Source organism: Botryllus schlosseri, chromosome 1 (genome assembly GCF_051294905.1).
Source record: "Botryllus schlosseri isolate E-star chromosome 1, Bs_hap1, whole genome shotgun sequence".
Lineage (NCBI taxonomy): Eukaryota > Metazoa > Chordata > Ascidiacea > Stolidobranchia > Styelidae > Botryllus > Botryllus schlosseri.
In genome coordinates this window covers 26398789-26422276 of record NC_137236.1, presented here as the reverse complement: position 1 = coordinate 26422276, position 23488 = coordinate 26398789, and the positions used below count along the sequence as shown (strand labels likewise).

At 40.0% G+C, this 23488-nt stretch overlaps 1 long non-coding RNA gene across 1 annotated transcript; it reads right to left on the bottom strand.

Moving 5' to 3' along the window:
- Nucleotides 1–13728: 13728 nt before the first annotated feature.
- Nucleotides 13729–21785, bottom strand: LOC145446130 (uncharacterized). Its single transcript, XR_013917214.1, has 3 exons — nucleotides 21585–21785; nucleotides 19517–20446; nucleotides 13729–14889 (listed from the first exon to the last, which is right to left on the bottom strand). It is a non-coding gene; the product is annotated as an uncharacterized LOC145446130 (long non-coding RNA).
- Nucleotides 21786–23488: the final 1703 nt, after the last annotated feature.

Below are 23488 nucleotides of genomic sequence, written 5' to 3'. Positions count from 1 at the left end.
AAAATATTTATCCTTTCTCGGCCAATGTGATCAGATTCCCAGATACAGCTGATGCAGGGGGTATCTGCGAAAACTTAGGGTTGTTATTACAAGTGTCGACAGCCGCATAATTTTCCTTCTACTGCTGCAGATTGGCCACCCATGGATTGAAGAATCAATATTGGGGTTAGCTATACACGGTAGGCTTACTTGCTAGACAACTATCTCCTCGTAAAGCATGGTCTTTTGGAGCGCCCGAAGTCGTTTTGCAGGCGTCTCGGTCTTGGCAGTGGTGGGCCATTGCACGTCAAGGCAATATGCCCATTCGTACCAGCAAATTCTTCATCCATGGAATGATATTACCATGCCGAAGCCGTATCAACTAGTGAGTAATAGTGATAGTGGGCACATAGAATGGCTCACTTTGTAAAACAACAACATTATGTTTCAACTGAAATCAATTTTAGCGTTTCAACATGATTTACTAAGCGTTTTTCTGAATTTTTTTCAAATCAGGTCGCGGGCCGCAAAATAGGACCTCGCGGGCCGCATGCGGCCCGCGGGCCGCGTGTTGGAGACCCCTGGTTTATATAGTAGAGAGCAGAGACATTCCACAGGTATTGCCTGCGACGAGAGTAGTGCTATTGGGATTTCACCTCTCTCGATCTCGGTTTTAACAACACGCAGCATACAAATAAAGTACCGTAGGCAGTGACGTGCGTTCCAATGAGGCAGGTGAGGCAATGCCTCACCTGTTGTCTGTGTGAGTAAGTGAAATCGTGAAAACCCTCGATAAGTCGATGATTATTGATGTTTTACATGGATGTTCCTAAATAACTAAATTTGAACATTTTTTCACCCAACATCATCAATTTGCATAATTACTATTCAAAAATACTCCGCGAAAGGAGAGGTGAGGTACAGGTGCGGCACGTGCCTCATCTGCGACAATGCAATTCTTCATAAATAGCTCGGAATTCATATTAACTGATATCAATGAAATGCCATCTAACATTGATTCCAAAAATCGAAATATTAACAGTGTCAGAGCACCAGGACCCCCAAAAATCGCTAATGAAGGTGACATTCGGCTTTATTACAGACAATGCCATCGCAGAGAAACAATGGCCAGGTGAGGCACAAACGAATCTGCCTCATGCACTCTTCGCTAACAATTGGACAATCGAAGAGCAGTGAAATGCGCAATCGATTTCGGAATCCAACAGCCTTGTAGGAATTATATAGTAGCGACGGCCAATATATGTAATGCGGAGCCAATACATTCCCTTATTTATGAAGCTGTTATGTATTTTCCATCCATAGCTATGTTAAATTGTGGTATGTGATAGCTATTTGCATATGTTTCATTGTCCTTGTTTGTGTCCTTCATGCTGTGTTCGACTGCAATACCTTTAACCCCTATAATTGTGGTATGTCAAAGCTATACTTACATAGCCTACGTTTTCGTTGTTTCTGGTCGGTGATGCCACTCCTGTGTTTTTACACAAGATCTAGTGTATTTTGACTTGACCTGAGTGCATTTTATTTCGAAATTTGGAAAATGTGGTGTTTTTTTACTGAACAAAATTTGTAACTGAGGATACTATTTTCATTTGCTTCGAATAATTTATACAGGTACTTGAAGAGATAGTAATTATTATCCGTCTAAACTTGCCAATTTAGCACAATAGCGACCAGTCCTATATGTATTGTAGAATATGGAATTGCAAAGGATATCAGTCTGCAAAGAAAATGTTCTCTATACCCGTTGCTATTGTTACGTGCGTGCGTGTTTGTTTGTGTGTGTGTGTATGTGGGGGGCGTGCCTCACCAGTCATGAACCTCACCGCACGTCACTGAGGGTAGGTCTTTACATATTTTCAGATCAAACAAATTTTTATCGGTCGGCCAGTCAGTCAGTCAATTCTCCGTCCTAAGAACCCGATATTTGCTTTTGTTATCTTGAGTGCGCGGATTCCAAGTACGGAACTACATGTACCATATACAATAAGTTACTATAATTTATAACAGCCTCAAAACTCTGCTCTCAACTGGAGGGGATATTCCATATTCACGGAATTCAGAAACCACATACTCTGATACACCTATTGTTGATAAATAGTTGTGCATGGGTGCAAATGGGCGTGCCTGACAGGCGTGGCAAGAAACACATTTTAATCGCTGTTACTGAATACACTAAATAACATTTTTAATAACACGTCACGATTTCATTCCAATTTCTGCACGAAATCTCAAATTGTCTCCAAGTCGAGCGATCCATTATAATATAGATGTTGTTATAATAGGGCTATGGTGAAGGATGACGATTGTTTCCAATCTGCCGCAATGGCACAGTACCCTACGTCTAGCATAGTGGCCAAGATGATTGTTCGCGAAGGATAGCGAGATTTCGGAGAAATCTCATTGCTTACTTCATATCATCATCACATCACCGAAATGCTCGGACATGCAGGTATTTTCATTGCCAGTTTATGCCGCATCGAGTAAATTGACCTGCATTTGGTGTTGTGCAGCTTATATAGAAGTTGTCAGGATTAACCGCAACTCCTTTTCTGTATGTATTTTCGAACATTCCAAGCTTTTTTTACTAGAGCCACCTCATGATAGACTTTTATATAACGTAAAAATATCATATCACATTTTTGTCTTCATCACGCCAGCCCAGGGCCGTAACAGCACTTCGTCAGCCCCCCCCCTAAAACGTTGGTCTTGGCCCCCCATCGGGTGATAAACCTAACTTATGGGGGGGCATCACCCCCCAGACCCCCCCTCCGCCTTTACCCGGTTTATCGCTACTTATCAACTACATTGGGGAGGGGGCGAGAGTCACCTTTGGTCGCCTAAGCGCGCGAAGCGCGAAAAAATTCTAGAATTCATGATTGAATCGGTCAGTATGATCGGGAATTGCAAATATATTGTTATCAATTTTTATCTTCTCTCTGCTCACGTAATCAGATTTGCCGGTAGAGCTGAGTGACGTCTGTTCGAAAAGGTAGGACCACTCCATAGTAATTAAACATCTTCGGGCGTATACCCGTTGGCAGGAACGAAACGGCACCTCGTCAGGGAACCCAAAAACTTGGGTCTTGAGCACCCATAGGATGATAAAACGACCCCCCACAATCACGTTGTTCGCGTTTGTCACGCAATCAGCTGTATTGAATACTGAGCCAGCACGAGGCACGAAAATTTTCGGTAATTTATGATAAAATCGGTCAATCAGATCGTCAACTGCATATATATTGCTATCACTTTCTTGTCCTCTCTACTCACGTAATTAGATTTACCGGCAGAGCTGCGTGAATTGTCTTGAAGACGGGAGGGCCCGTAAATAATAATTAAACATCTTCGAGCGGGCGGACCCGTTGATATGACTTCGTTAAATGATGACATTTCGTGACTTCCAGTCTGATAAATCAAAAAATATAGAATCGCATCAACGTACTAAACTGAAAGACGCACACGATTTCAAATTGGTATTTCTTCACTGGCGTAAAATTTTTCTTAGCGGGTTGGCATGTGTCTTGTGAGGTTGAGATTGCCAAGACGGGAACATTCGGCGCCCGTCATTTAGGCGCCTATGGACAATTCAACCTCCATGTATTTTGTATATATAACGAAGTCTTCGGTCAACATAACGGCATAGTCCTTTTCGGCAAAGGTTTTCTCGCTGCCAATCGTTCTGGCACACTTCTTGGAGTCTCATGTTATATGGCTTAAAACCTGATTGTATGTCTTGGTGGGTCGTGGCGCGATAATGGCTCAATACCCAATAATAAAGATAAATGGCTTTTTGAAGTCGCGCCCAGCGCGAAAAAATTCTGAAAAAATTGCATAAATTTTCAAAAAATACTCTATGATTTATGCTAATTAACGAAATAATTTTGGGCCCCCTTCGAGCTCGCCCCCCCCTAATTGGAGGGTTTGGGGTGCGGCAGTTACGGTGCTGCGCCAGCCTACAAATATTTCATTCGGTATGATGTAGACCAGGGCACCATGTTTTCTATCGATTTCGTACCTTATATGGACGCTCTGTACTGCCGTCTGCCTCAAGCACAATCTCTTGATGAACAAACAATTTGATCGAATCATATTTAATTCAAAATAATATTTACCTACCACAACAACACTTAAGCACGAAAGCAAAATTTTATGAAAATTCTGTTTCTGTTTACTATCCACCAACTATGCGATGCGATGTGTAAATTTGCAAGACAAGATTCGGCGTCGCACGCAGATGCCGTTCGCAACTCAACACCTGCAAATGTGCGTATTAGCTGTCAAGGATCTCTGCGACTAAGTTCGTTTGTTCCAACCGATCATGAAGTCGGGATTTTTACTATTCAAACATGGGGTTGCCATGCGTCTGGAATTTGCCGGACATGTCCGGAATTTCACTGTTCAAACCTGCGTCCGGGAAAGGTTTTTCTGAAATATGCCAAATGTCAGGAATTTTGAAGACTTGACGTAGGCTCATAATTTTTTCGTAAATCAGCATAAAAACAAATTTTTTTTGGAAAATTTGTGCTGATGCATGATATTTTTCTTCGCGCTGCGCGCGATTTACTATCACATTCATCTATTTAAATATGGAGACTTACCGACCTCGCAAAAACTGAAATAAAATGTAAACAAAAACAACCTTCATTTACTGGAAAAAGTCTAATTGTAATCGCAATTATAGGAGAACGGTATATTCCTAGAGATCGGTAAGGTCGTTTAATTGCTTTATTCAAAGATAGTCGTTCCAAACGTATGGGTCGTTTGCCTTTCTTCTGGGGTTTGCGAATATGTTGAAAGTAATCAGCTTCCAAAATAGCCCGTGCGTAAGTCATGGCAAAGGTGCTGACTTCTTTTAGTAATCTGCTCGTCAAATTTTGATCTGGGACACGGAACATTTTCAAATTGGAGATGGAGTCACGACCATAAAAGGTTGGAAACCACTGGATGTGGGTATTTATAAAGCTCCGTGGTGCGCACCGGCATAAAGCTGATAAACAATCATTTCGGTAGGACATGAACATGACTTAAAGGTCATCTACATCGTCATATACAACTTTATCTTATATTGAAGAGTTTTTCATGCTGAACACTTATAGCTAAAAATGATAGCCGAAAAACGCAGCATGACAGAGAATTTCCAAGTTGAATATGGAGAATCCGGTCCTTACGAAAAACGAGTTGCGAGTCAGCGATGCGTTGTATGACGTCAGATTGTGTGCAAAGTTGCCAAGGCAATCCAGCCCTAGTTAGTTAGCAACGCTAAATGATAATGGAAAGAGATATCAGTGATACAACTAGAAGCGGGAGCTATTCGGATAAATTTTCAAACTAAGGTATCAATTATATGTGGTATCAAAGAAATATATAGGCAAGGCCTTTTAATCCATCTACTTGTGACTTTAGACGTTCTCGATCCTACCGAGTTAGAACCCATGGTTTCGGATGGAGAGGTCAGCGCGTTTGGAATACTGCCTTCAATGTGACTGCGTTAAAACACTTTGCGATATATTTCTGCCTTCTCTAGATTACTGCAATGAAGTTATTGCTCTCACCAAATCAAGACTAGGAACGACGGAGTTCACCAATTTTATTTGAGTAGCGGCATAGTCAAAATTAACTGGGATTATGCTATTGCTGGACACAAGACCCGATATATTTCTCTCCCTGGTAGAGTAGCAGTGTTGATGGATTATATATGTTGCATTTATTATTTTCAATAAAACAATACATTCACAATGAAGCATTTCAAAATTAAAATCGTTTGAAACTACTGGATGTGAATTTTGATCGGATGGCAGTAACGACATGCGCAGGCAGGATTTTCCGTATCTTTTTTTGCAGAATCCCCATAACAATTGGACGAAATTTCTGTGCAGTGTTTTTCAGCTTCCTGAAAAGTGTTGTCGTCTTAGAAAATTACTTGGCAACGGACTCGCCGCTTCACCTTAATGAGGGTCATTCACTCATGCCTCTAAGCTAGATGTTATAATTATGTGGCCATATTCCTGTTCATGCCTATATTTAAGACACCTCCAATGCATCACCGTCCCCATAAGCTGATTGGAATCATGGTAATGATGTGATTCACTCTTATTCTGTCAGGACGAACACTACCTGGATTCACTTTCATTGCTATAATCCCCCGCATTAGGGTATCGTAATGAGTATAGCTACTATCATAGCATACCATACCTATAGCATTCACACCCTTTCTCCTGAATGAACTCAGCTTAACTTTATTTGTCCTAGTTATTTTATCTAATAATATTCGGTAATATCGAAAACCAGCCTGCTTGTGAAGATCGTTTATAGGCACAAAGCATTCCTGTTTGAAATGGTTGAAACACAAAACTAGGCTTACCATACGGATTTGTCCTCATTTTTGACTTTTTTTAAAGTGTCCTCGGAGGACGGCCTTTTGTCCTCTTTTTTTAATTTTTTGTCCTCTTTTTTGAAAATTTAGGTAAGATTTAGATCAAATTGCAAGTGATGTGCCGCAGATATGCCGGCGGATATTTGGGAGTGAAAAACGGTGATTTCAGCTCTGAGCGAAAAGATGACCTTTATTTTTTTTATTTTTTTTAATCATCCACCTGGTAATGTGGAGAAAAAAACTTTATTTTGAGCTCTGAGCGGAAGAGTGATGACTTTTTTTTTTTTAGTCAACCGATTATAAAGTGGGAAAAAATTCACCGGTTTTTGAGAATTCTACTCCGGTTTTGCATCTTGCAAATTTCTGAAAAAGTGTCCTCTTTTTTCATTTCCAAAATATGGTAAGCCTACACAAAACACAACATAAGAATACGGATGATTTTTCGGCGTTCCTTGGCGTTTCCTCGTTCTCCCAACCGTATCAACCCATGCCTTGTCCCTTATAGGTTTAGACTGTTTTCCGGGAAACGAAACCTAGGGTTCTGTATAAAGAGTCATTTGAGCACCCGTAACCCACGCATCGTTTACCATTTTTTCGTCTCCTCTTCGATAGTCTGCTATCTACTCTGTCCATATTCCTTTATACACGCGAAAATCGCCAATCACTTCAACAGAAATAAGTAACAAGCCAACAGATCACCAAACATACACGTATGGCACTCGGTAAGTGAGCAACAGAAATAAAACTGCACACAATCCGACGTCATCATACACTCGAGCGATTTTGTGTCGTTTCAGCCGGAGGTTGCTGTTTTACGCCCGATATCTTAAAAATTACTCATTTTCTGCCAAAACGGTATTGATTTTCAAAATCAGTGGAAATATATCTACCGAATAAGGGAAAGTCGATTTAACCGATGAAGATGTCCTTTAACGATGTGCAATTGCGTTCTCTGTATTTTCGAACTGATCGTCCTCCGCCAGCTCTACCGTTAACTCTGATCATATGGGTGGAGAGTAGTATCTATAAAGTAATATATGGAACAACCAATATTATTGACAGAATTCATTCGAATAATATAATACCGACCAGATGCATATAGAAACCAGATTCATATAGAAAAAACTCCTCCCCCCAGAAGTTGCTTCGATTACGCTATAGTGCGGGCTCAGAATCATTGTTTATTTGGTCGGAAGGGGCTGGAAACATATGAATTCGCTCCTGGTCACACAACACACATTCACTTGCTCCTGAACCGGATCGTGACCAACTCTGGTCTATGAGCAAAGCTTTGCTATTGGGATGTCATAACTTATTTTGAAATCCGCTAGTGGGCGCTAAAGAGTGTCCACAATTTGGGTGGCAGAAATATGGTGACCCTATTCAAACACATGCTGAACAGAATATAACGTGGTGAATTTTTTTGAAAACACGGACGGCACTCGCGTGCCACTAGTCGTACCGTACGCACACCACCTGTTGGGAACCCATGGTGTTAGCATACATAGGACTTAGCGACGTGACTCCACTTCAGAAGCCAATTCGGAATATACAAACCGCGAAGCAAGATCGTCAAGATGTCCTTCCCTCACAAAATGACCTTGTTTATATGCTGCAACTACACCGCGGTACATCCGCATGCGACCCTGCGTGTTCGTTTCAAATGTATTTATGACAAATTTCAAGACTATGTTTTCCATTTCAATTTGGAACTACTTATATCAACATCGTTGGCACGATAGTTACACTAATGAATCAGAGCCAGAAGAAATATATTATTTGGTCCATTCTACGAAAGCAGACCAAGCAATTTCCAAGGTCAGTCAAAGCTAGTTGAGGTAAAATTACTTGGAGAAATTTCGAATGGCTATGTCAGGTAGAGAAGGTAGTTGGTTTGGAAAAGTCCAGCTATTGTAACATTAACTTACTTTTCAATGTTGTACCCATATGAATCGGCACAAACTGCCGTAGACGTAGATATGGTACATGCTTAATAATAACGAAAGCGATTTTTCTTGACATGTCAAAAAAGTCATAATTTTGTCAAAATTGTAGCGTTAGGTCATAAAATGTCAAAATTGCTTACAAGGTAAAAAAATTGTTACCAACATTTCGTTTGTATCGTAGATTTTGCACTGTTAGAGAACTTATCATTTGATATGTTACAGCTTGTAGGCTACTTGATAGGTCAACCGCTGTAGACGGTCCAATGTGCGCTCATTGTAAATCATAAACATTCAGAGGAAAAAATAAGTTGACATGGTGTTATGCTCAACGTATCGCAATATCCTGATTGAAGCAAGACTGCTTGGGCACCGGACAGAAGCGCATGATGAAAAATTGTGATGTAGACATCATTGTCAGAATGAAGCAACACGGTGTGTCGCCAGCAGTGCACGCACAACTTCAGTGTTGCCAGCCAACAACGGCTGCTGTTAAATGTTCTTTCTCCATTCTTGGCAAGCTACTTAGTAAGGACAGACACTTTCTACCCGAGAATGCAGGAAAGCATCATTCGTTGTTTTACCACAGCAAATTTTAATTATTTCCAATATAATAAGCGATCTAACTACTGGAATTCTTCGTAGGGCCAGATTGTTGTAAAATAAAGTTTTTTCATGTGAAAATTTGTCAGATTTTAAGGCAAAAAAGTTTTCAGGCCCAACTACTTCGCAAGGACATACAGTTCCAACCAGAAATGAAGATAAGTAGTACAATTCTAACATTTTGTGGAGAAATCACCTATAATTTGCTTACGCTAGTTAAAAATTCGGTCAAAATTAAGTTTTTGGAGTCAAAATTTTGATTTTTCAGGTAAAAAAATCGCCTAAGTAATAACACACGATATTAATCGTAATTACATCCCTGTGGGACGGAGTTGTCAATGAGTCAAGTATAATATACCTAATCTGAAACTTCATCCCACTTAGGAGTGGGATAGTCTGCAATTCACTTATGTGCATTGTGCATATGCAATGTGCATTCGATTTTGCAGCACACAACCGTGACTGAACACTCAAGTAGGGCAATAAACAAGTATTAATGAATGTGAGTTTGGCTTCAACCACCATCTACGATTCGATTTGGCATGTAAAGAAACGCAGAGTCGCCCTTGATAGTTTACTATCTTATCATGTCTACACTCTACATCTTATCTTCAAAAGTACATATTCTATTAACCATGAAAGTGTCGTCTGGCGATACATCGCATTATTCCACCTGTGAAATAAGAAATAGCAAAGCTTCATAAGTTCCGACGCTGTTTTAAATCTACAATTTGCTGCAGTTGAAGAAGAATCCAATGTTGCGGTCGTAAGCGTAATTGACAGGTCTGCAATATTGGGTATAAGTAAGGTAGGAAAATATAATTGCATTGTAGCCAAAAATTCCAGGTTATTCTACGGTGAAGTCAATGCTCTTCAGGCATAAAAATCAAACAACATATCAGATCTACTATCTCGCCCTTTTGTTACATTATCCTGGGGCTTCTGATGCGTCATTCCACGTCTTTTCAAACAGAAGACTACAGCAGCTAGAACAGTGGTTCTCAACCTTTTTGGCTTCGCGGACCCCTTTTGACCGTCACGGCCTCTCGCGGACCCCCTCAAGTTTTAGTTCAATTTTAGCTCTATTATGGTGCAACCTTCATCTGTCTTGTGCAAATATGAACTGTAGGCTTGTGATAAACAGCAAAATAATGATTTTTCTTGAAGATAACATCATACAATTTATCTAAAAATTGGTGGACTTCTATTATCTCAAAGCTAATTTTGCTGCTGTATTTCTTGAAGTAGGCTACGTGGTCGTGTCTTGATAATCCACGTCTTCGTTTTGATATGAACGAGGAGTGCCGAAAACCATTTCCGCAAAGATAGATGGAGGCTAATGCAATATTAACGAATAACGCTTCCGACGATACTTTTGGTGTGATCGCAACATTTATGGCACCAAAATGAAGAAACACATATTTTATGAACATATCGCGTCCAGCATCTAGCGCAGGGATGGGCAACATACGGACCGCGGGCCGGATTCAGTCCGCAACGGCATTTTGATCGGCCCGCAGAGAGTTTCTACCGTCAAAGTGAAATCCTAATCTAAAAGTATTATAGAGAAATAGTATGCTCCAAAGAATGGATCCAAGTTTTCCTACCAGAGAAAGACTGTCATGAAACGACTTGTTCTGTACACGAGCAAACATTTTCGACCATGAACAATTGAACATTAACAAGACAAGGCTGCATACCAATAAAACTGGTGATATGAATTTCAGGGTTGGAGCGTAATGCTTTGATAGCAACGAAACACTCCTTGTTTATCAAAACATCCGCATTCCGCAATATGAATGAGCCAAATCTAATAGCCGAGCTTTAAGAGCAGGTATATCATTGTCCGATTTATGACGAGTGTATGCCGAAAATATTCGGCTTCATTTCAATATGAATATAGGCCTACTATGCAATTGTATATTAAAGTTCTGTACCTCCAAGAAGCTGTTCCCTGTATTGGGACAAATTATGGAAATACTTCAGAAATTTGTATTTCAAACGACTGTTCACTAATTTGATAAGACTGACAACTTCAAATCGAGAAGGTTTAGCAGACATTACGAAGTCACCCTGATTGACGTTACTATCTCCATATTTTTATTTTTTCCACAAACCCCAACAAAACGTCTCTAAACAGCAATATGTTTGTATCAGCAGGTTATTGGAAAATTGGCAATGAAAATGAGTTTCCACACTACGTCCATGTCAGACGATTATTATATGACGATATGAGTCATGAGATTTTAGCAGTTGTGGTGTCGTGCGAAACGGCCTCATGCTTTCTCAAATTAAAAAATAAAACAAAAATTAGGTTATCAACCATTTTAAAAATTTAGAGGTCTCGCGGACCCCCTGAAATTGCTTCGCGGACCCCTAGGGGTCCGCGGACCCCCGGCTGAGAACCACTGAGCTAGAACGATTTGGAAGATTGTGGCCAAGCATACAATTATGCTGTCTATTCGCCTCAACGGTGGGGTTTCATCGCATGGTAGCCTTCTGCTTTTTTCGGATATGTATACTGAGAGTGTAGTGGGTAACTTCATTTTCTTCCTCACAAGACGCTTCGTAAACGTATCTTCGAAAAGTTTTCGTCATTTTTCTTTTCTGGCAATGGCGGAACGCAGACATTCGTTTGAGTATGTCCTTAAATTTATAGCTTGTAATACTACTTCATCTTCGTCGGGCCGACAATCGAAATCTATCATTCCGTCCCACGTTTGCTTGTCTCAAAGCGCTTGCTGAATAAATCTAATCCATCGTCAGTATAGGTCGCCGATATGACACATAACCGTTGTTCGTTTCTACTTGATTGTATTATGGGGCTATTTTGTGACATGGGTCGTGAAGGGTATAATTTTTGGTTGCCACTGCACCAGAGCGACCTTTTAATATGTAGATATGTGCTTTTTACTTAATTTCTTCGCGCTTCACGCAATTTACTGTTGTTAATTTGTGCATGTTCTATAGGTCACTGTGTTGGGTACCATAGCCAATAAGCGAATCACGTGGGAACACTTGATCATGGAAATTATCCGACATCTGTATAACCAGGCCGTGTTATTTTTGGCATATGCCAAAACTGCCAAAAATAGCTTATTTTTGGCATTTTTCAATTTTTATTTTTGGCAGTTTTGGCATCGACCTCTAAATAGATATTTTCAGACTCGAATTAGTCATAAAAACGCTTTATTTGGGTCGGTTTATCAATAGAGAGCAAAATATGTGCAGCATCCACTTATAATCAGTACCAACAAACAATAATAAGAAGAAAAAACCTAGCGATTACATACGTTAATAATATCAAACGAAACCACAAAATGTGCAGTATCCATTCGGGATCGGTGCCAATAAGCAAAAAGACTGAGAAGCCTAACAAACACGCTCCACACCTGATTGTTACAGCTTTTGAATAGACTTAAATTGTTTGCACTGTAACAGTGCTTCCAAAGTCAGGTCAGCAAAGTTTCTCCTGAATTAATTTTTCGCCTAACGAATCTGGGAAATATCGACTTCAACAGTAGCCGTTGAGGGAAAGAATGTTGCCAGTCCTCCACAAAAGGTTATCAGAGCTTCAAAATTTCGGAGGGCAGAACCGCCTTCCAAGCATCATGAAAAGAGATCACTGCGCTAGTGCCATCGATCTCATCGCGGAAAGAATTTTCTTCCCGATACTTTTCCAGGAGTTCCCTGTGTTGTCTCTCAACACATTCTATTTTGTAGCACGACCATCCCATCTCCATCAGTCTACCGATATATTTTAGGAGGACTTTTGTCACATCAGATGGCTTTAATATTACCAACTCACATGGAAGAGTCCTGGGAAGATTACCTTGTTTAAGAACATTAACGCAACAAGACTGTCTGGCAAAACGAGACTGCAGCTCTGAAGTAGCCGGACTGTTTGTTGTGTCACAATGTTCAACTCGATCACAATGCAAAAATCGTGGTTGAATTTAGGGGTTCCAAATCCATGAGCAGAATACAATTTATATTTTAGTAATCAGTACAGCGGCAGCATTCCATTGATACTCGTTTTATCAAATTTAGCGCTCGCCAAGCGGGTCAAAAATGGCCGTAAAATTGCCTTTGGACAAATGGAAACCAAATGCAGTCAGCCGCCGTTCAATCTCGCTGTGCCCACACCATTTAGGACACCATGCTTTCTCCCCTAATGGGTGGGCTGGACTCATAGAGTAAGAAACCTGCCCTTCACACACGCTCTTCTAGCTTGTAATGCGGTCCTGTTAACACAACACCATGAAAGAAATACACTATTGGCAGGCCGTGTTATTTTTGGCATATGCCAAAAATTAGTTATTTTTGGCATTTTCAAATTTTTATTTTTGGCAGTTTTGGCATCTGGCTCCTGAAATGCCAAAAATAACACGGCCTGTGTATAACACAAACTAATTTGAATTCATGATAATATATGTCAGACAGTGGTTCCTCTGGAAGAGGCTGCCATAGATACCGTTCGTGTTCTTTAGTATTGGTGCATGCAACGGGCGGGTGCGCAATTGTGATACACAGGTAGGATATTTCGAGGTCACCCACTGTCGCACCAGGACACATGAATACATTAGGTTTTGGACAACCTACGGCTGGGCAAAGTGAGGTTCCAAAAAAGACCCGCGGCATTACACTCTAAGTTTTGAAGTGTTCCTCAACCCGGAAAATTGAACACGAAACGTGATCCAAAAATTGAACGCCTAGAAGTGTTGCGAAGTGTTTAAATTAAAAGTGTTTACCTAAAAAGTGTTCAGTCTCAAATTGGCTGGTTGTCTAGTCACCGGAACGCAGGGCTCAAAATAAAATCAGATTTTATTGATTCATGAATAAATGACGCTTATAATACCCAACCTGGGTGATTAAATACGTGCAAGCATTGAAATTTTCAATAGGTGCTGTGACAGGGTTTCATAAATTCAGATCAGCAGTTGAAACCGTTTCTGGAATAGTCCATGAAATCACGAACATCACAAATGATTAAAAGCAAACTCACTACAAATATCATGCAACTCGCTCAATCATGAAAATGAATGCATAGGGAATTATAGGGATAGTAATAACAAAATATCATTTAGTATCTTAAACTTTCGTGACAGGGGCATGGAATCAAATTCATTGGTTACGTCCGTTACATGATCAACACAAATCATTACAACTTATTTAAAACTGATCGAATTATGGCTTGTAAATTTCTAATGTTATTGTAAACAAACAAACAATGAATGTATCAGTATCACTACCACTACCACGATAAACAACCATAGGTATTGTTTTTACTCTTAATAAAATTGGGCCTGCTAACCAGGCATCAAAAATATTCTAGGGCTTGCATTACAAGTATTTATATCAGGTTAATGCCAATCACTTTTGTTTAAATAACAAAGAAATCGTTTCTTTGAGTCCAGTCAAATTTTGCAGATTCACAGAAAAGATTTTGTTGTTATTTACCAGTCTGCTGCAAAATATGAAATCTGGAAGTCATTAGGGCAGTGGTTCGTAAACATTTTTGGACACGCTCCCATATGATAGCAAAAAAATTCACACACCCCTTATCGTCGTATCATAAAATTTAAAAAAGCAACCAGAACGCTAGAAATCCCAACGGATAGTTGGATGGCCGTGACGGTAATGGTTGTTGATGAGAGAATATTCAAATATTAAATTCTGACCATACACAGAGAAATAACTACAAGCTGCCATGTGCGAAAAAGATTTTAGTTGACAGCGGCTTCATGCCCTTTCAAATGCTTTCTCCTGTTTGAGAACCACTCCCTTATGGTATGACAATCTAATGCATAGCAGCTCAAAACGTCAACAATGTTTCTGAATATTGCATTTTCACTGAAGCAGTTTTATATTCTTGCCATCAGCTACAATCCAGGCTCGGTCAAACTCTGATTCGTGGCGTGCTATGGTGCTTGTTTCTTTTCTACTGGTCGACTCCAAGTTGCGCTCCTTGAAAATGTGATTAAATTTCAAAGTTTTGAATATGTCAATGAAAATTCTAAATTTTATGCAGAAATAAATATAAATATTTCACACATGCAGGTTACACAAGTGCAGGAAAGGCGCTCGGATACATGTGAAATCCTATCACTGAGAAGGACTAAAATTAGCATAACGACTAATAAAAATATCTTGAATCAGGTCTGCGTTTTTTTCAATTCTGCCATTTTGACAGTTGCATTGACATTCAAACGCACAGGCAACAGTGAGAATGCAGAACTGTAACTCAGAATGAAATTTATAGCAGAACGTCGCAGGTCTATGTAAATTTGTATGGTCCACAAAAAAGAAAGATTACGGTACCTGTTTCAATAAGACATGCGCTTGGGTCTTAGATTATATTCGTTTGTCTCCCAATTTGGCTTTGAGAAGTAGACAGTTGACTTCAACCTCGTTTTGCTGAAAATGTAATTGATTGCAAACAAGATCCGACAATAAATATAGTAGAATCGTTATTCCTATGGGTTCGGATTTCCATTATAATAATTGACATACGGTAGGCTTTACATATAACTTTGATTCTAAGATTTTATAGCTGCTTTGAGTAGAGACGAGAAAATATACCAGACAAAGGACACATTGATTGTCTTTAGTACAAAAACTTTGTGACATCTTATCGAAGGTGTTGAATACTTTTCCTTCATTGCAGTAATTGTAACTGTTCTTAATCTTTCAAAATCCTTCATTCCTGATTGAATTTAATTAACAAAATTAATTGGAATTAGCACGACATGGGAATTGATCTCAATTGGATGTTCCAAGTATAGTTCAGTAAGCAGTAGTTTAAATACAAGTTACACCAGCTCTTTACATTCAACAACACCTCTGTTCAATGTACACTGATCAAGCCTCTCTTCAGCTCATATCGCATATATAGATAGTTTCTGAGAAAATTGGGACTGCAAAAACCAGCACATTACATAATCAATGGTGATATATGAAATGAATAAATAGACTTACATAATCACATGTTTCCATGGGTTCTTGAGGCAAAAGTATGTATCGCAAAAAATGACTGCACCGGCACAACATCTGTTCAGATGACTTCTCAAGGGAAATATTCAATATTCGAACAGCAGCTAGACACTTTTTTAGGCATGCGGCATGCCTAGAATTCGGTTTGGCATGAATCGGCATAAACCCCAATTGTGTTATTTAGAACGAATCGCAATGTATTTCCGTTTACGACATTACCTGCTACCGCTTATGTGAGCGAGGTAACCCGTTGCGCGCGGCCAATTAGCTACAAGCGCGTTGCCAGTTAACGAGATTTGTCTGTGCACGCACAATGTAACGCGACGCGATCTCCCGCTGAGATGATCGCGAAATTGTGTCATTGATTGCCGTGCGCTCGGCAATCATCGCTTGGGACGCTTGCCTGCTTTATCGCGTCTCCGACAAGCCTAGTTTCACTCGCTTGAGCATGATGAACAATCACATCAGCAGTAGGCCCGGTGCCATCTCTGCCTGCACTATCGCATCTGCATTGGCGCACACGATATTATCGCTTGCCTACACAATCGCATCTGCAACAGGCCCGGTACGAAAGATATCATCGCTGGCCAACTATCGCGTCTAGAGCCGAGCATGCGTTGGCTCCCTTCTCTCGAGCCTAGCATGCGTTAGCTCCAATCTTTCGATGGCTTGGTGACAATGCCGTTAGGTGTTTGTTGGTTAGCGATTTTAATTAAAGAACGACATCGCTGACCTGAATGACATCGAATGTCCGCAGACATGTGCGATTGTGAGTGCGCCGTGCATGCGTAAGTGAATTCCGCTATTACCTAAACATAACCATCAGAAGATGTGTGTCAACTATCAAGGCTTGAGTTGTAAAAGACGAGAAAGGTTTGAACAACCTGAAATCGGTGCCATTATAGAACAGATTCCATAACAACTCTGACATTTTGCCTTGCGCAAATCGTCGCCGAGGTTACGTAATACGCGTTGATAAGCAGCGTATTTAATTGTTCGCTAGCGATCAGGGACTCGCTAATTGACAGCGCTTCCGGACTCGTTGACAAGCTTATAATACGCGCAAGTTTGTTAACACGAAGATATTGCATAATCGGCATTTATGCAGGCACTTAACCCTCATGCTATATTATCACTAATTATCAATTCCGTCGGATCATGACGTCATTCCTTTGTGACGTCATCGAACTCGCATGCCTAAGGAAAATTAGCGTTCGGCGCCTATGGAACAGCTTCTTCGGGGTACAAAACTTCAACATAAAATTGAATAGTATATGCATATTGAAATGAGCCCGAATATTTTCGGCTGATACTCGTCAGGGGTAATCGTCAGCAACTAGTAGAGAACTCGAAAGAACGTTGCACATCAATAATCGTATCACAAAATATGACGTTACCAGCATTCAGTATTTACGCAGATATCAGACAGGATACATTGTATGTGACAAAAGGGTGTTTTTCATAGAACAATTATTATTGTAATGGAAAGTTGCATGTGACCTTACCACCAATTTTACTCCAGCACGAGTAGCATACTTTCTTGGATTGTTAATCATTTTAGTGAAATTTTACCAGCAAACATTCATAAAAATAACCGAATGCATCAGAATCAAATTCATTATCTAAGGATATACCAGTTTACTTACGAAACACGGCGATGCTTACCAGTATTTTAAACAACAATAAGATTTCAAAAAGGTGCCAATCGCAATACATACTACCTGCACATTAGGGCATTTTCCATATTCTTTCCATCAGCCGCAACCCAGGCTTGATGATTCCCTGATTCGTGGCGTGCCATGGCGGCTCTTTTTTTTACTGGTCAAATCCAAATGCTGCTCCTAGAAAATACAATAAATACCAAAGGAAAATTGTAAATTTTATGCAGAAGTAAATATAAATATTTCACACAGGTAGGTTACAGAAGCGCAGGAGAGGTGCTCAGCCCCCCAGGTTGAGAACCACTGACCTAGCCCATTATAGTTCAGTAAGCAATAGTTCAAGTACAAGTTACACGAGCTCATTACATTCAACTACATCTGTGTTCGGTCTATAGCAGTGGTTCTCAACCTTTTTTGACACGCGCCCCCCTTGGATATGGTCAAAAAACTCGCGCCCCCCTGACCCCCTTGCATTTATCGTCATGTCAAAAAGATCACATCATCTAATACAGAGGTGGGCAACGTTTTTGATAATCATGACCGCATTTCGATTGCTTATGTAGCGTAAGGCCGCATTCCAGGGCACAGCCGCAATGAACGATCTGGACGCAAAATTCCTACGGTAAACTGTCCATATCCATTCCCGGTGAACTCCGGACTATTTACTTTTTACAATGGCCTATTGTACGCACCGAAATCGCGAGTGGCAATGTTATGAATAGTTGCCGGGAGGTGCATTTTGTCGCGCGGAGCGCGAAAATTTTTCAGGGCCGTGAACGAATTGCTATTTCTTGCCAATTCCCATTCCGGCTCAGATTAAGAAGGGCGCTACTGCATTAAAATAGAAAAATGAAGTCTTGTTGAATTGCACGAAGGGCGAAGAAAATTTCAAGATTAATTAAAATCTCTCGAAAATGCGGGAGTGAATTCGTAATTGCAATTTGCATGTCTACGGCCGCCAACACATACTAATTGAATTAGGCGTCGACGGCCGCTCAAATTCCCTTCTACGGCTGCAGGCTGCCCACCCCTGATCTAATAGTATACATAAGGTATATCTTACGCCAATTTTGAATCTGCATTCCAGTTGTTGTGTCTTTTACATTGCTGACAAATTTCTTCAAATTTGTTTGAAAATAACAAAAAACAAGACATCCATTAATTAATTTTAATGTAGGTCACCCTGAGACTAATCCTGATGCTGGTAGTGAGTACAGAGAGCAAGGCGTCGTTCTGTCCTGCCAGGCTAAATTTGATCGGTTTTCGAAATGAAATAATTGTGTTGAGTTATAGCCGAATTGAGGGCGAAACCGGGCCACCTATGATGCATCTAAATCTGTCTTAGGCAGTGCAGTTCGCAAGCTACTAACAAGAGCTGACCAGCGCGACAAGCTTTAGGCTACTGTCAAAGCTATGAAGCAATGAATGACTTACACGTGGGAATTGCTCCCTATATCTCCAAAGAATTTCAAAAATTTGCTCAAATGAAGTTGAAATCAGACTATACTCAGTTGAGCGCTGTTGCTAGAGTTTGTATTTTGCAAGCTTTCCTGAATATGGAATAAATTTCATCTTCATTAATCGTCTTCTCATAATGGATGTGAAACACATGTTCAGACACGTACAATTTATACTGACTTTGTCAATTTCACGCGCCCCCCTTATACTGACTTCGTCAATTTCTCGCCCCCCCCCCTGAGAGCCTCCCGCGCCCCCCAAGGGGGGCTCGCCCCCCAGGTTGAGAACCCCTGGTCTATAGTGTTCAGTGTATACAGTTCAGTGTACGTACACTGTATAGTGTACACTGATGAAGCCTTTTTCAGCTCATATCGAATAGTCTGTAAGATACTCTGCGAGATAGTTCGTGAGAAAAGTAGGACTGCAAAAACCAGCAAATTACATAATCAATGGTGATATATAAAATGAATAAATAGGCTTACATAATCACATGTATCCATGGGTTCTTAAGACAAAGGTCTGTATCCCATAAGATGACTGTGCCGGCACAAAACCCGTTACGAACGACTCCTCACGTCACTGTCAACATTGTCCGATAGCGCAGGCACGGTAGACCAAGGGGGCTCTTTTTAAAGAGTCGACATCTGTTGGACGAATGTGAGGATCAATCCAAGACTATTGAAAAGAAAATATTTGTTGCGAAAATTCGAAATGCAAATGAACTGCTCAGTAATCACGCAGATATCATACTGGATACTGTTGTTGTTTTCTGCAACAGGTTGTGCATGACATAAGGGTGTCTTTCATAGAATAATTAAGTAATGGAATGGAAAGTTGCACATGACGTTACCACCAATTTTACTCTGGCACAGGTAGTATACTTCCTGGATTGTTAACAATTTTAGTGAAATTTTATCAGCAAACATTCATAAAAATCTTTATCACGAAGATGACCGAATGCAACAGAATCAAATTCATTCTCTAAGGATATACCAGTTCACTTACAAAACACCGTGATGCTTACCAGGATTCCATATAGCAAATGCATTTCAAAAAGGTGCCAATTTCAATACATACTACCTGCAAAATAGAGTTTAGTTCAGTTACCGTATCATAATATAAACTCAGAAAAGTCAAATTTGGGGATTGGGTAAAATAAATACTACCCCTTGTGATCCATGGTTTGTTGAAAAGATTGTTCGTTTGACTGTGCTATCATTAGGGCGATTTTTTGGACCTGAAAAGGGAAATTTGACTAAAAAATCCAAATTCACACATATTTTGATGATGAAAAACTTAATTTTGACCCCATGTACTTAAATTAGGTGTTTCTCACATAATGTTAGAATTGTACTACCGGTACTTATCTTTATTTCTGGCTGGAGCTGTCTGTTCTTCCGAAGAAGTTTGACCTGAGAAAATCTTTTAGCATGAAAACTGACAGATTTTTACATGAAAAAACCTTATTTTATCGAAATCTGGACCCGTGGAGAATTTTAGTATTAGTTACATCTCGTATTATGGTAAAAATAATTAAAACTTTGTTGTGGTACAACGAAAGATACTTTACTACATTTTCGGGTAGAAAGTGTCTGTCCTAACTACGTAGCTTGGCAAGAATGAAGAAAGAACGTTCACCAGCGGCAGTTGTTGGCCGGCTACACTGAAGTTGTGCATACACTCCCTCTCTCTCTCTCTCTTTCTCTCTCTCTCTCTCATTATGACAAAGTTGTCTACATCGCAATTTTTCATCATACGGTTTCTAATAAAATAACCAATGCCCACGCAATCTTGCTTCAGTTAGGATAGTGAAGTAGGCTACGTTGAGCATTTGTTTCATTTGACAGTTTATGATTCACAATGAGCAGACAATGGTCCGTCTACAACGGTAGGACTATAAAGTAGGCTACAAAATGTAAATTGAAAATGATAAGTTCACCGACAGTGCAATCATCTATGATACATACGAAATGCAAGTTGCCAAAATAAAAATGATTTTGTAAACAATTTTGGCCATTTTTGACCTAACGGTACAATTTTGACAAAATTTTGACCTATTTTGACATGTCAAAAAAATCGCTTTAGTTAACACCTCACCACTTGGAATAAACAGTACAGTGTAAAATGTGTTGCAGTTGAAAAACAATCAAAACCGTTGCATGACTGTCATACCGGCATTCAATTGCTGACATTGCAGTACTTGTCCACAATGGACCACAATATCGCCTACATAGGGATGGATGGATGGAGAGAACATCCCTTTATCTATATATCAAAAAAGTTAGTTCGATAGCAGCTTCCCATCAGTACCGTAGTACTGGACCTGGTCGCAGCCTGGTATATTATCAGATTCGAAGCTCGATCATCCAGCAATAAGATCAGACGAATCATATACTACTAAACATCTAAAGAACATTCATATGAATAAGGGATATCAGTAGCCTACTAAAACATCTAAATCAAACGACCTTACTGCAATGTCAAAACGAGCTCATTTTATGACTATTCTCACATTACATATATTCAATAACATTTACCGCATTTCCATACCTTACAGTACATGGATGTTATGATCCATTACGCCATCAGGTAGCAGAAACTGCTTCAATATATCCATTCTGCCAAGTCTTTTCGTGTACCCTTCTCTCTGCCTGAAGCCTGTCGAACCACCAATTCAAATTCCAAACTGAAATCGAGCGCGCTCTACCGTAACGAAGGTGGTGACCCCTCTGCGTCACAGGGAAATATGTATATTTTATTGTAAAACTACCCTTAAGCTTAGTGGTTCGGTCAGTTGAATAACATTATTTTACATATACCATGATTTAATGTGATCTCCATACCTACCGATAGTTTATGAATACGAAATTGATGATAAATTACCCCAAGTATAAATTTTTTTGAAAATAAGCCGCAGTGGCGAAGTGTTACATGTAAACGGAGAAATACGCAGAAGCGTTGCGACGATAATGGCCCAATGCGTTTATATGCCCAAAAAGTGTGTCTGTACGCAGAAAAAAAGTGTTGTGAAGTGTTCAATACGACCTTGCGGATTTAGAGTGTAGAAACTTCCCCAAGATTGACCGACAGTGGTCGGCGAAAACCTACGATATTGATTTGTGTGGTCGTCAATATGGTCGGCACCGAATCTCCCATCCTTAAAATTCGAGCAGACAGTAGTGCCAATGCAGCACAAATCCCACCGCCGGAGGAAACTAATGCACAATAATTTGAAATCGCATGCGTCAGGCATGTTTCGAAGAAATGCATTGCGCACAGTTGTTGTCTAGGCGTTCTATGTCAGACATGCCGGTAAACGTATCATAAAAAATATTAAAATGCATTCTTTCTGATGTGTGAGGCTTGGGGGCAAGATGCCGCTAAAACTCATATATGGTTTGCGGTATAAAACTTTAAAAACCACTGCGCTATGCATAGAAATATGTTCCGCTCTTCTAAATCAGTTCAAAAATTCCAATTGTTATGTTTAACAATGAAATGGACAAGCGACCATCTCCGTGCATTTTGAATTGAGATTATCAAAAATTCTAATATATTTGGCAGACCGGTATGAAACTTGTCGCGGAACGGCGGTTGAAAACAACTAGCCCAGAATAATTACTTTTTACTTACCTGAAAATCGCTACTTTTACTTCTATTTGAGTATCAATGAATACTACTTCGACCACCTTTGAATGGTATCCCACGCAGAAATCCATATCTACCAGTAGTGGTAGAACCACTTGACAACGAGTCGTCGTTTGGCGTGAGTCGTGATACCGGTGCTGTGTGATGATCTTGCAGCATAGCCAGCTCCGAGTCAACACTAACACAGACATACCCTAGGCCCTATAGACGCTGGGGACCGAGCTCCGTTCCATTTCAAAGCCGACATATCAAATACCGATTCTGTCCCCATTATACTTCTTACCTCATTTGTAATTCAATTATTCGTATTATGACTATTAGTTAGTTGTGTTTTAGTTAGTTAGCTCTGGATATTAAAGGTTGCTAGTTCTAATTCTAGTTCTAGTTGCGAGTTTTGAAAATTAAGTAGTTCTAGTTGCGCATTTTGCACATCCATGAGTTTGTTCAAGTCTGATCACTGGGAGTCAACGACGTGGGGTTTAATGAGGCAGGTGAGGCAGTGCCTCACCTGTCGCCAGGGTGAGTAAGTGAATATTGTGAAAATCCCCGATGAGTCGATGATTATTGATATTTTACGCCTATGTTCATAAATAACTAAATTTAAGCATTTCTCATCCAACCTCATCAATTTGCACAATTAATATTCAAAAATACAGTGCGAAATGAGAAGTGGGGCACATGTGAGGCACGGGCGGGTTGTGCCTCACCTATGACAATGCAATTCATCATAAATAGCTCGGGATTAATAATACCTGGTATCAATCAAATGATATACTCACACTGATTCCGAAAATCCAAATATTATC